The sequence below is a fragment of the Schistocerca americana genome, chromosome 1 (genome assembly GCF_021461395.2).
Source record: "Schistocerca americana isolate TAMUIC-IGC-003095 chromosome 1, iqSchAmer2.1, whole genome shotgun sequence".
NCBI lineage: Eukaryota > Metazoa > Arthropoda > Insecta > Orthoptera > Acrididae > Schistocerca > Schistocerca americana.
In genome coordinates, this window is record NC_060119.1 from 631,701,630 (window position 1) to 631,716,733 (window position 15,104).

A 15,104-nucleotide genomic window follows, 5' to 3' on the forward strand; every position below is an offset into this window, starting at 1 on the left:
CACTGTGCCAACTTATAACTAAATCTGAGGGGGGTGCGATGGGGAGGTTCCCTTGTTAGAAAGTATATTTAATTTCTGGACTCTAAGAACGGCTTTCTTCACATAAGTAACACCTTTTTTTTTAATTTCTGGACTCTAAGAACGGCTTTCTTTACATAAGTAACACCTATTTGTGTGTTTAATGTTGGGTTTTGGGGCTCAGGCAGTATCGCAATGACTATAGTCTGCCTGCTGCCGCCAGTGTGTCGTTAACTCGTTCCCTTATGAGTTGCCGTGTTAGTGATATATCAGATGGCAGTTCCAACCTCGGTGAAAGCCACTGAACATAACTTTTATTTTCCATTTTATTTAATGGAGTTGCAAACTGCTACTAAAAATTCCTTATAAGAAATCTCAAGAATGCCTTTACACATAAATCTTCGTGCAATTTCGAATTACGTTAATATCATGGATCTCTGCTTTATAAATGCCAAGGTGCTTCACTGTAAAATAGTTTCTGAGAAGATTCAAACCGAATGTCAACTATACGAATTTGAGCTTTGTTCGTCATATAGGTCTAACATGTCAGGAGGTTGTTTATTAAGTGAACATGTTGAGTAATATAGTTCTTCTCTTCTAAATTTTTTCAATAGCCTTTTAACTGTAGACGTTTTATGTCACCGGCGTTAGCAATTCCTATCCGTTCTGTGAAACCTCAAAAACGATAAATTTTTCTGGTTTAAATATGATGACCTTAACTGTCACTTCTGATCGTCGTTAAATACCTTTTGAATCCATACATGGAACTCCAAACGTTCACTGTTCCTGCATTGCTACAGAGCATGCATTGCAAGGTATTCACACAGTTTATCGCATAGACTTACCATAAGGGATGAAACAAAAAATTGTAATACACTTTACACCACTGACACTCACTCTGGCTTGACGAAAGCATCCGAATATTGGCCAAAAGTTGCACAAATAATTGACTTTGAAAGGAAAAGAAGCGAGGTGGGAAGCATTTATAAATTCATCGAATGTAATGAGGTGGTTTGATTTCGTCCCAGTCTATAAAATTAATTTTGGGCCTTTAATGTACTACAGTACCCACCTACTAATTTGGCGTCTGTCTCCGTTGCTTTCGAACGAGAATGGAAATCGTAGAAATTTTCTGTGGAGCAACATATAATAATAAAGATTGTTAAATTATCAGAAGCGATGAGCGGTGGCAGGCGCTTTCGATACAGAACGGGGGAGCGCAGCGCCGGTGCTCTCGCCACGGCCGCTGCCGGTAGCCAACAAATGGATCCCGGAGCTATGTCGCATACGGCGACCAGAGGACGACAGTCTGCAAGAAATGTGCCGCAAAATTGTTACTTATAAAATTTTGTTATCGGTGTGTCAGAAAGTGAAATAGACTGAATCTGCGCTATCATTACATTCACGTCTTAAGCATTCAGAGAGAAGAGGGTATCAAATTTTTTTGCGCCATCTGGTCTCGACCTACAGACACTGTAGACAGACACAACGGACGCTACCGCTAGACCACGGGCGTACCTAGTCTACCTTTTGTCTAACATGGGAGAAGACTTCCTCAAGGAAGTGTCGCAGTCTACAGTGTTGCCAGATTGTGCAGATAGCCGGACTTAGCGAATTAGCGACTTGGTCAGTTTATTTGTCCCATGTCGCGATCGGCGCGGACTTAGGCTCTGCAGCGGCCGGCCGCCGGTCGAGTTTTATGTCAAAGAGTGTGCATGTACATTATCTACATTTGTTCTCCGAAAGCCACTTTACAAAGTATGCAGGAGAATTAGCAGTGTCACATGTCCCTTTCTTGTCCAAGTCGCTAATAGATCGCAGGAATAACAATTGTCGGTAAGCCTCCTCTTGAACTCTAATTATATCAACTGGTCCCTTTCCCAAGACCTACGTGGTAGGAAGAAATACATTGGTTGACACCCCTAGGAACGTAAGACCTCGGAACAGTACACGACTCATAATGCAGAACGCCTCTCATGCAGCGTTTGACACTGCAGTTAGATGGGCATGAAACTTCCTGGCAGATTAAAACTGTGTGCCGGACCGAGACTCGAACTCGGGACCTTTGCCTTTCGCGGGCAAGTTCTCTACCAACTGAGCTACACAAGCACGACTCACGCCCCGTCCTCATAGCCTTAATTCCGCCAGTACCTCGTCTCCCACCTTCCAAACTTCACAGAAGCTCTCCTGCGAAAGGCAAAGCTTCGGACTTCGAGTCTCGGTCCGGCACACAGTTTTAATCTGCCAGGTAGTTTCATATCAGCGCACACTTCGCTGAAGAGTGAAAATTTCATTCTTAGATGAGCATGTCCGTGACGCTTTAGTTCTTATTAAATGAACCTGTAACTACAGGCACTCATCCTTTTCAATCTTCACTGTTTCCTCTCTCGGTCCTATGCAGTACGGATCCTACTATGACAAACGACATTCAAGTACTGTTCGAAAGAGAGTTTTGTACGCTACCTCCTTTGTGCGTATAGTGAATTTCCTACGGATTCCCTCAGCCTAGCATGTGCCTTTCCAGCGATTAATTTTATGTTTTCGTTCCACTTTAAATCACTCAGGACGCATACTCCAAGATATTTAAGAGATATTACTGCTTGCTGTGATTGTACTGCAACCGTGTCAACATTTATGCTGACAGTCAACTGCTAATCCCCGCACGAGGCATCGATCGTCTGCAACTCTTCCTGCTTTCACTACAAATGGTTCAAATGGCTCTGAACACTATAGGACTTAACATCTGGGGTCATCAGTCCCCTAGAACTACTTAAACATAACTAACCTAAGGACATCACACACCCATACCTGAGGCAGGATTCAAACCTGCGACCGTAGCGGTCGCGCAGTTCCAGACTGAAGCGCCTAGAACCGCTCGGCCACATCAGCCGGTCGCTTTCGCTACATATTTCCCACTGATGTCACTTCTCTGTACTCGAGGACCGTCCACGAAAGTTGTTGACCAAGAGGTCATTTGCCCTTAGTATATTTTTAATCAATGATCCTATAACATGCCCCTTAGGAGGTGTGCCCGAAGTTACTTTTAGGTCTAAAGATTTCTCTCTGTTGACGGCGGAGGAGTTCACAGAGGTACAGGCTCTGGCCCTTGGCGAGGGAAACGACCCCTAAACGGCGGGAGAATCAGCAATGATTAACGGAATGAGGGTGCAATAGGAAACAGAAATAACCGTATTAAAGGCACGTAATGTATATACTCAGGGCATGTGCCCTGTAATTGAAAAAAAGTCATTAGTTTCACTCCTTGCTAAAATATTCCGAAATAATCCCCTATTAAGATCTCCAGGAAGACTTCTAAGGGGGAGAACACCATGAGAAAAATATTACAGAACCAACGAATGGATAACATTCTACTAGTCGGGGCGTGGAATGTCAGAAACTTGAACGTGCAGACAAATTAGAAAATCTGAAAAATGAAACGCAGAAACTCAGTCTAGGTACAGTGGGGACAAGTGAAATGAAATGGAAGTAAGAGAATGAGTAGAGCGCAATATCAACAGCAGCAGAGAAAGATATAATGCGATTAGGATTTGTTATGAATAGGAAGGCACGGCGGAGATTAAGTTATTGCGCACATCACACTTCCAGAGAGGTTATCAAATCGAAGGCAAACCAACATTGACAACGATAGTTCAAGTGCACATGGCGACGTCGCAAGCCGACGAAGAGACACAGTAAGTATATGAGGATATTCAACGCAATCGAGTACTTAAAGGCAGACGAAAATCTAATGGCCATAAGAGACCGGAATGCGGTGGCAAGGTGGAGGGGGTGGTAGTGGTGTTAATGTTGGGAACAGCGTTTAACACCAAGACCTCGCGGGCTTTAAAAAAAATTGAATTAACGTTGGCCCTTATCTACATACCCTCAGACTCAGAGTTGAAATCTGAAAATTATTAGAACTATATTTTAATACCTTCAGCTGCTACCGGGCGTTGATATACAGGGTGGTCCATTGATCGTGACTGGGTCAAATATCTCATGAAATAAGCGTCAAACGGAAAAACTACAAAGAACGAAACTCGTCTAGCTTCAAGGGGAAAACCAGATGGCGCTATGGTGGGCTCGCTAGATGGCGCTGCCATAGGTCAAACGGATACCAACAGAGTTTTTTTAAAATAGGTACTCATTTTTTATTACATATTCGTGTAGTACGTAAAGCAATATGAATGATTTAGTTGGACCACTCTTTTCGCTTTTTGATAGATGGCGCTGTAATAATCACAAACATATAGCTCACAATTTTAGAAAAACAGTTGGTAACAGGTACGTTTTTCAAAATTAATATACAGAACATAGGTACGTTTGAACATTTTATTTCGGTTGTTCCAATGTGATACATATACCTTCGTGAACTTATCATTTCTGAGAACGCATGGCTTCAGTCTGGAACCGCGTGACCGCTACGGTCGCAGGTTCGAATCCTGCCTCGGGCATGGATGTGTGTGATGTCCTTAGGTTAGTTAGGTTTAATTAGTTCTAAGTTCTAGGCGACTGATGACCTCAGAAGTTAAGTCGCATAGTGCTCAGAGCCATTTGAATCATTTGAGAATGCATGCTGCTACAGCGTGATTACCTGTAAATACCATATTAATGCAATAAATGCTCCATCTAGAGGGTTGGATCCCCTCCATCGAAAACGACAGATTGCAGAGCCTTGGCTACCCTCAGGGTGGAATCTCCGTCTTCAAAGCTTGTTGCTGTCGCTGTCTGTCTGTGTGTCTGTCGGTCCGTCCGTCCGTCCGTCCGCCTGCCTGCCTGTTCGCCGCCGCCGCCGCCGCCGCCGCCGCCGCCAGGGTATTGTGGGCCGCCACCTTCTTGCCACCATCGTTCAGCCGCTGTCCGGAGAGATTCACCGGCCCGCTTTCATCACCTGCCGGAGCGGCTGCTGTCCCCTCGCGCTGCTGGCTCCGCCACCGCCACTGTCACCTCCGTCGCTGTCTTCGCCCCACTCTCGCAGTCTGCCACCATGTCCCACCTCACCACCTCTATCATTTTTCTTCCCCCTCCGCTGCTCCAACCACCATCACTTGGAGCTCCTCCTCCATCCGAATTCCTGTCCTTCCTTACCTCCCTGTCCACCCCACTCCTGCGCCGTTTTCGGCTGTAACTACTCCCAACACTCCCTCCCGTGTCACTGTCGCCCCGCCGACATCTGCAGGCTTTCTCGCCTTCCAAGCAAGTGGGTCCGGGTTCGATTCCCTGCCGGTTTGTAGATTTTCTCCGCCTGAGGACTGGGTGTTGTGTTGTCCTCATCATCATTTCATCCTCATCACCGGCGTGCCAGTCGCCCAACATGGCGTCGAATGAAATAAGACTTGCACTTGGCAGTCGACCTTCCCCGAATAGGGGCCTCCCGGCCAACGATGCCATACGCCCACACACACATGCCAATATTAAAACATTAACAGGAAGAAAGCGGTAGAAGAAGCTAAAACAATATAGCAAATGGTTGTTGTTGGCTGACCGCAGGAATATAAAAGAAGGTGCCAGCCATTCTGCAACACACTAAAACGTTCAGCCTAAAGGATTAGGCCGGATTTCCGACACATCATAAAGCCTTAAAAGTTTAGTCACACTCTTCTCATCACCAGCTAAAGTAGAGGGCAGATCCACATCGATATTTTCTTCAGCTCTATCATCATGGTATAAAATGCAATCTGTTAAAATATGACGTACTGAGATTGGCACGCCACAAGCATAATAAAGCGGGGGATCCTCTCGACATAGTAAGAAGCCATGCATTAGAAGGCAATGCCAAATTCGAAGAAGTGTGAGGGTCACTTCATCCCGCCTGAGCAACTGGCAGGAGGAACACCATGGCCGGATCGTTGACGTCGCTAACCGCAGCTTACTGTCTGATACCGCCAGTCATTCGTCATCCTACAACTACATGAACTTCCTTTGTAGTGGAGAAACGACAGCCTGCAGGGGAATAGGACACGATGCCATATCACATCCCGTGCAGGCCTCCTTGGCAGCCCAATTGGCCTATTCATTTCCCTGTATTTCTGCATGTCCTGGTACCCAGCAGAATGACGCCCGCTTTCTCTCCCGTTCGAGCAAGTACAGTTGATCATACATCAGCTGGCCCAACTTCTCAGCTGGGTACGGGTTCTGTTACAATTGTAAGGCACTCAGGGAATCGGAGTAGATAATAAACCTTTTGCCCTGAGTACGTCGCATCTGTTCCATTACCTTCAGGATAGCGTGGGGCTCCACTGAGACAACGATATACTTACCACGAAGGCGAATGCCTACGTGCTTACAGAACATTACAAAGCAGCAGAGGGAGTTCCCTTCTTTGGGGCCGACAGTGCACACTACGATGAAACCGCGTGCATATCTAAAAAAAAAAAAAAAAAAAAAAAACAAAACAGAGATTGAAATGTATGATCTGATGCACGATCTTTCTTAAAATTGGTCAAGCCTAAAATATGCCACGTCTGCTGGAGGAGCCAAGGTGGAAATCTGCTCCAATCGCGATGTAAGACATTCATACCGGTCACGCCCAGCTCTGAAAGGGAATACCGGGAGCGAATTTCATGGAGCCTTGTTGCCTGCGCCGGTTACTATTGGACGCCGAGAAACGGTATGGTATGTCTACCGTACTGTAAGTAGCCATTGCCTGATGTGAAGTGGTGGTTCACAGGCCTCTGCACAGAGGGTTGGTTTGGGTCTTGTTGAGAACGCCTTAGTGGCCAACCGAATGCTTTCATGGTGCACCATGTCCAACATCTTTAAATAAGAGAGTCCCTCAGCCACATACGCCGTACGCCCATAATCTTGCCGAGATCGCACAAATGCTCTATAAAACTGGAGCAGACAAGTCCCATCTACTCCCCATGTACTGAGGTAAGACATTTTAAAATACTTGGAGCCTTAAGGGACCGTTTTTTCGTGTCCTTAAGATGCGACAACTATGTAATATTGTAGCAAAATACGAGACCTAGAAACATCGGCGTGGCTTCAAAATTAAGAACAGTATTCCTCATCCTCAACACAGGGAAGTTTAAAATGGAATGAGAATGAGTAAAAAGAACGCACTCAGACTTGTCGGTTGAAAACTTAAAACCATTCTTCTGCGCCCTTTCCTTCAAAAGAGAGGGAGTAGAAGAAAGGGCTTCGGGAGAGTACAGGATTAGCAGCAGAAATGAGAGAGGATTAAGACTCAGCTCTGCAATACAATTCAAGTAGTAATAGCGAAAGCCCTATTCAAGAATCACTTGGAATAGGTCGGGAGGTATTAGAAGAATTCAGCTAGGTAACGTCGTGGATTAAGTCTTTCGACTATAAGGCGTAGCCAGGGTCAGATACCGACTCGAATCACAATTTAGTAATGATGAAGATTAGGCTGAAGTTTAAGAGAGTAGTCGAGAAGAATCAATGCTCAAAGAAGTGGGATACGAAAATAATAAGAAATAAATATATAAGCCTGAAATTTTTTGAGGCTATAGATACTGTCACTGTAAAACGTGGGTGTAAAGAAGGTAACCGTGAAGAAATCATGGCTAACAAAAGAAATACTTCAGTTGCACAACGACAGAAGGAAGTACAAAATCTTCAGAAAAACTCAGGAATACATAAATGGAAGTCAGGAAAGAAACAGGAAGTGCAGGGAAGCTAAGGCGAAGTGGCTACATGAAAAATGTGAAGGAATCGAAAAAGAAATGATTTTGGGAAGGACTAACTCAGCATGCAGGACAGTCAAAACAACCTTCGGTTAAAACCAGGGACGGTAACATTAAGAGTGCAACCGGAATTTTACTGTGGAGGAGAGAGCGGACAGGTGGAAAGGGTTCATTAAATGCCTCTGTGACGAGGAAGACTTGTCTGATGACGAAACAGAAGAAGAAACAGGAGACGAAAGAGACAGAGGATCCAATATTAGAAACCGAATGCAAAAGTGCTTTGGACGACTTAAGATCAAATAAGGCAGGAAGCATAGAAAAATTCCATCAGAATTTCTAAAAATCATTGGGGGAAGTGCGAACGAGTCATGTTAGTGTGTAGAATGTATAAGACTGGCTACATACCGTCAGGCTTTCGGAAAAATCATCATCCACACAATTCTGTAGATAGCAAAAGTCGACAAGTGCGAGAATAATCGCACAATCAGCTTAACAACTCATGCATCCAAGAAGAGGACAAGAATATATACAAAATAATGGAAAAGAGAATTGAGAATTTGTTAGATGACTATCAATTTGACTTTAGGAAAGGTAAAGTCTCGAAAGGAAAAGTCTCCAGAGAGGTAGTTCTGACTTTGCAGTTGATAATGGAAGCGACACTGAAGAAAAATGAAGACACGTTCTTAGGATTTGTCAACCTAGAAAATGCTTTCGACAGTGTTAAATAGTGCAAGATGTTCCAAATTACAGGAAAAACAGGGGAAAGTTACAGGGTGAGCCACGCAATATACAATGGGCTCAAGAACCAACAGGGAACAGTATGACTGGAAGACCAAAAAGAAAGATCATTTCCTCGAGTGTTCCTTCATTTCTCTAGAATCCAAACTGATCTCCGAGGTCTGCTTCTACCAGCTTTTCTATTCTTCTGTAAAGGATTGGTGTTAGTGTTTTGCACCCGTGACTTATTAAACTGAGATTTCGGTAACATTCATACCCGTCAGCACGTGCTTCATTTGGAACTCAGTTATTATATTCTTTCTAAAGTCTTCTGGTATTTCACCCGTCTCATACATCTTGCTCACCAAATGAAAGAGTTCTGCCATGGCCGGATCTCCCAAGGCTATCAGTAGCACTAACGGGATATAGTCTACTGCCGGAGCCTTGTTTAGACTAAGCGCAGTCTCATCTTCATCTACGTGCTCTTCCATATCCACAATATTTTAGATATGATTAAGTTATGCTCTGCGTAAACTTCTATTCATTTCCATTTTTATATTTTCTAAAGTTCCTGCCTGATTAAGAGATCAGACATTTCACGCTGCTATCCGAAGAACACCAGTATTGTTTCCCCTGATAACGACGTCTTATTGAGTAGTCCCCGCCCGGAGATCCGAATAGACCTGTGGAATATTTTACCCAAGAGGATGCCATCATCATTTAAGCATACAGTAAATATGCCTGCCCACGGGAAAAACAGTAAGGCTGTTTTGGTTGATGTTACAAGGCCAGATCAGTCAATCATCCAGACTGTTGCCCCTGCAACTACTAAAATGAACAGTCAATCATCCAGACTGTTGCCCTTGAAATAACTATAAAGGCTGTTGCCCTTCTTCAGGGACAACACCACTCTCTGGCCTCTCAACAGCTACTCCTCCATTGTGGTTGCATCTACGGTACGGCTACCTATATCGCTGAGGCACGCAAGATTCCCCACTAACGGCAAGATCCGTGGTTAAAGCGTGTAGATGAAGTTAAGGCTGTAAAATAAGCCATGACGGACGGAGTAAGGAGGACATTAAACGCAGACTAGAACTGACAAAAAGGGCATTCCTGCCAAGAGAAGTCTGCTAGTATCAAACGTAGGTTTTAATGTGAGGCAGAAATTTCTGAGAATGTACGTTGCATTGTAGTGAAACGTGGGAAAACTGGAACAAGAGAAAATCTAAGGCTTTGAGCCGTGGTCCTATAGAAGAATACTGAAAATTAGGTGGACCGGCGAGAAAAGGAATGCGGAGGTTCCCTGCAGAATCGGTAAGGAATGAAACATATGGGAAACACTGAGGAGTAGAAGGGCAGGCTGATAGGACATCTGTTAAGACATCAGGGAATGACTTCTATACTCCTTGATGGAGCTGTATATCGTACAAGCTGTAGAGGAAGACAAAATTTGGAATACATCCAGAAAATGACAGAGGGCCTACGTTGCAATTGCACCTCAGAACTGAAAAATTGGCATAGGAGAAGATCTCATGACGGGGCACACCAAACAAGTCAAAAGACCAATGCGAGAAGAAAAAGAATGACTGAGTATGTTGCTTTACTTAATTCCCTGGTTCACATTTCCCAGCCTCTCCATTGTAGCCCCATAGATTTCTGTGTTCATTGTAAGCCACAGATCACTCAATATTTCATCTCTTAAATAATTATACCATCCTACCACCTGCATACGATTTTTAAATAGAGGTAAAGCTTATTTCAACTCGAAATTTTTTTTGAAACCTCAGTACTGCACGTGGAATGATCATAATGGGGGTGGTATGCCCTCGTCTGACCTATGAAGTTACTTACGTAATCATTTGCAGAGATACCTATAATTCAATATTGTGGCCAACGAACAAAGTTGCGACTTGGCATTTTTAACAAAATGTATAACTTAATAAGATTTTTCTGAATGTGTCACTCATCATTAAGTTCTACAAAATTAACCCAGTTTGAGTTTCTACCACATAGACCCTTAATCAGGGAACCTGTCACTTTGTATTGCTGCAATTGTGTACGTGATATGGATTCTTGTTGCTCTCACATTACACTGTCATTGTGGCATTCTATGTGTTCATTCGATGACTAAAGCTAGGGGGAACAGCACTAATATTGTGTTTCTTGATACTTTTCTGCATATTCACCTGCATTTGTACACATACCTACGTTTTTATAGTTTCTAATACACAATTCAACAAAACATGACGTTTCAAAAATGGTTCAAATGGCTCTGAGCACTATGGGACTTAACTGCTGAGGTAATCAGTCCCCTAGAACTTAGAACTACTTAAACCTAACTAACCTAAGGACATCACAAACATCCATGCCGGAGGCAGAATTCGAACCTGCGACCGTAGCGGTCGCGTGGTTCCAGACTGTAGCGCCTAGAACCGCTCGGCCACCTCGGCCGGCCATGATGTTTCAGTTTCTCAGAATGGGCATACGATCATTGAAACTGAGCAGTTAAAATTTGTAGGTGTTCGGATAGGTAGTAGACTGTACTGAAAAGTCCACATTCAGGATCTGAGTGAGATACTTAATGCTGCCATTTTTACTATTCGATCGGTATCTAAAGAAAGTGATATTTTGACACGAAAACTAGTCTACCTTTTTTATTTTCACTTTCTTATTACGTATGGTATTATATTAATGGGATACTATTCCCATTCTCAAGAATACTTTTGGCTCAGAAATGGGTGGTTCGAGCAACAAGTGGTGTATTTTCGTGAACCTCTTGTCAAGCACTGTTCAATAGTCTGGGTATTCTGACGATGGCCTCTCAATATATATATTCTTTACTGTCATTTCTTGTTAATAGTATCACTTTATTCCCAAGAATTAGCAGCTTTCACTCATTTAATACTAGCCAGTAGTCCTATTTACATATGGATCGCCCTTCCTTCACTCTTGTGCATAAGATGTGTAGTATACTGTTGCATCAGTTTTCAATAAGCTACTATAACAATTCAAAAATCTTAGCGGGAATCCATGTGCGTTCAAATCCAAACTGATGAGTTTCCTCATGGATCACGCCTTCTATTCTGTCGAGGATTTTCTTGAAAAATTAAGCTGGTTCCTGTGTTGTATTGTTGATTACGTTTAGATAAACGTATGGCTTGTGTTTTTTATTTTGTATGTTATTACTTTTATTTTGTATTTTCTTGTTCTGACATATTCCATGACCGTGGTGATTTGCACCTCAAGTTGGTCCTATGGAAGTGGACGTGTAGAATAAAATAAAATAAAGCAATATTCCCCAAGCCACATTATCGTGTGTGGTGTGGGGTATTTTGTCTTCTCCCTTTCGTGTTCCAGTGTTGAACGATGTGTGAGACGAACGATTTTCGTATTATTAGCAAAGGCACCAAAGTTACTCCTATTATCACGTTTTCAGTGTGTCACTTGCTACAAGCTACAGTTTATTTCTGGGATGATTTTTGTTTGGAATCAAACGTTTTTCTTCTGTGTGACCCTCTGTATGTAGCACTGGGATGGACTCCGAGACTTTTTTCTTTTTTGTTTACTTGCTCGCTCTCATCTTGTAAGTGGGCACTCATCTGTTGTCTTTTGACAGTTTTCTAAATGGAAAATCATTATTCCACAAAGTAATTTGTTGCTTTCACTAAAAATCGATAAAGAAGAATTTTCTCTGTTAATGGCAGAATTAAGTCTTCATGTCTTAATGGTTAAACTTGGTAAAACTATATTGATTCATAAATACGTAGCACTAGTTTTAGAACTCATTTTACAATTCTGAAATACAGGATACTTTCTTATTGCTTCCAACCGCCGCATGTTGTTAGCGGTGCATACTTAATGCGAACATATTGTGAAGACAAATCTATAATAATTAGTTACCGGTAATAGGAAGAAACTGAATTGTGTAATCAGATAAGACTCCCTCTGCACTTTCAGCAATCGTGGCTTGCGTTACTCGGTAAACGAAGAAAAGGAGCAAGCCTTTTGCAATGTCCGGTTGCGTTATGGTGCAGATGTGGCAGGCACTAGCCACGCTGCATTACGAGTACAGCGAGTGGTCGTTGTGACTCCACTCAGACTCTGTGGTGCACATCCTAATAGCACGCTAAGGCTTAATTAAGGCTGCACAACCAACGGCCCAAGTTTCCCTACGCCACTATTTTGTATGTGAGGAGCACCCTGTCTAGGGAAATGCGTTAATTATCTGCACTTCCTCTCTGGAGTTTTAATTTCCGGATAATTGTTGCAGTACTTTATGTCCACCATCACATTAGAGCGTTGGTAACCATCTTGTACAGTAAATGGGCCGCTATTCCTCGTGACATGGAATGTAGAAGAGGAGGATACAAATAGATGGTTTGAGTAGGGTAAGGCATAAATTCCTCTTCATGAACGCTTCAAGATAACAAAATGTGGGTTTCCGGCATATGATAGTATGCAGAAGTACAACGAGATCGAAATCAACTGAGGCTGAAATTTGTACGTACTGGTTTTTAATGGATACATATTCTGATTTAACGCAATTCGAAAGCTCTACAATAGACCAGTAAAATGAGGAAACACTTGTTGATGTTCACGTCCTTCCTCTCCAACACACCTTAATAGAATCTTGTGAGTGGCTTCACGGAAGCTTCCCCTGACTTAAGAGTATGGGTGGTCACAATGTAGTTAATGATTTATTTCTAATACGGAGGCGATTCAGTTTGTAAATTCTGTTAATTTAGTAAAGAAAACGTCATTACATAGAAAGGAGTCGTGATATTTTCCTACACTGGCCGACAAAAGGGTGGGGGGAATGGAATGGAACTTCAAGGGCGGATAGGCGAAGTAATTTAAATGATTACAGGATCAAGATGAGTTCAATTCACATATAAGTTGACACAACGACTTCACTCACTGGAATGACACGTGGCCTGGCCTGATTACACGAGTTAATTCGGTTGAGAAAGGTGTCATAAAGCCTGTCCCCCCTCCTGACGAAAACCAGTTCCGACAATGAGACAGAGTTAACGTTCGAACTGATCCCACAAATGTTCTACTGTGAACATGTCAGGGCATATCTCAACATGAGAAGCGTTTCCTAGAGAAAAGTGAACGTGTGGAGGAACACTTTCTAGTTAAAAAATGGCACCATGACACTGTAGTATGAGAAGTAACAGAGGAAGACACAGAATGTCCGTGACTTATCAACGTACTGATCGATTCTCTCAGTCACTACTAGCCTTGGCCTGAAGTCATACCCGATTGATCACCACACTATGACTTCAGGAGTAATATTTCTGCGCTCCTCCTTTCCTAAACACTGGAAGAACGAGACGTCTCCCCAGGTCGTCGACACACCCGCCAGCGATTGTCATCAGGGGTAGAGTGAGCAACTGCATCCAATACAGCACCCGTGATGTAGGAGTAGCGTCCTCGGTCCCGGGTTCGAAACCCGCCACCCTTCAATTCTGTTTAATAACCGGCATCGGCGGCCGAAGACTTCAGGCATAACAAGTCACCCTCATTCTGCCAACGATCTTATCAAAGAGGGGGGAATAGCTGACAAAGGTTCAGGGCACTCTGTTGTCTGTGGGGTGGGAAACTGCCTCTAAACGCGGAAGAATCAGCAATGATCTACGGCACGAGGATGCAGAAGGCAACGGAAACCACTGCATTAAAGACACATAACACATATCCACAGATCATATGATCTGTCATTGAAAAAGTGTCACGATGATGTCTCCATTGGCCAAAGATATCGGAATAGTACTCCATTCGGATCTCCAGAAGAAGACTGCCAAAGGAGAGGTGATGTTGAGAAAAATGTTGAATAACCAATGGAATGATAACAGTCTGCGACTCGGGGTGTGGGGTTTCAGAAGCTTGAACGCAGTAGGGAAGCTAGAAAACCTGAAATGGAAATGCTCAATCTAGATATAGTAGGGGTCCGTGAAGTGACATACAAAGAAGAGAAGAATTCGTGGTTACATGAGTGTAGGGTAATATCAACAGCAGAAGCAAATGGTAGAACGGGAGTAGAATTCGTCATAAATACGAACGCAGGACACAGAGAGAGTTACTGTGAACTGTTTAGTGATAAGTTTGTTCTTATCAGAACCGAGAGCAAACCATCATCGACAACGATATTTCAGGTATATATACCGACGTCGCATGCTGAAGGTGAATAGACAGTAAGTGTATGAGAATACTGGAAGGATAATGCAGTACGTAAAGCGACATGAAAATCTAATAGTCAATGTCAGTAAATTGCATCGACAGCCGTGTAACTTAAGTTATTCTGTTATTGTGAAGGCTACCAGTTTCGTCATTTCATTATGCCCTTTCAAGCCTCAGACGTCTATATCCAAATAGACGAACATGTCGTATAGAGCCATAAATCTCTGGTTATCGTAAATTCAGTCGTTGCACTGGCGATTCATTCGAAGATGTGATAACAAATTGCAGTCACGTCTTCGAATGAAGCTATAGAGATTTATGGCTTGTAACGCGTCCTCTTATATGATTATATTTTGCTACTGTTATTGTTAGAAAAATCATTATTCAGTCGGTCGTCGAAATTTTGAAATAAAGGTTATTGTTGAGGTCGGGTAATAAATATTTCGCGTGAAGCGCTATTCCCACACAGGCAAAGACCAATTGTGGAAACTAAGCCATTGAATATTACAAATAATGTTAAAGAATACGGCCGACTGACTA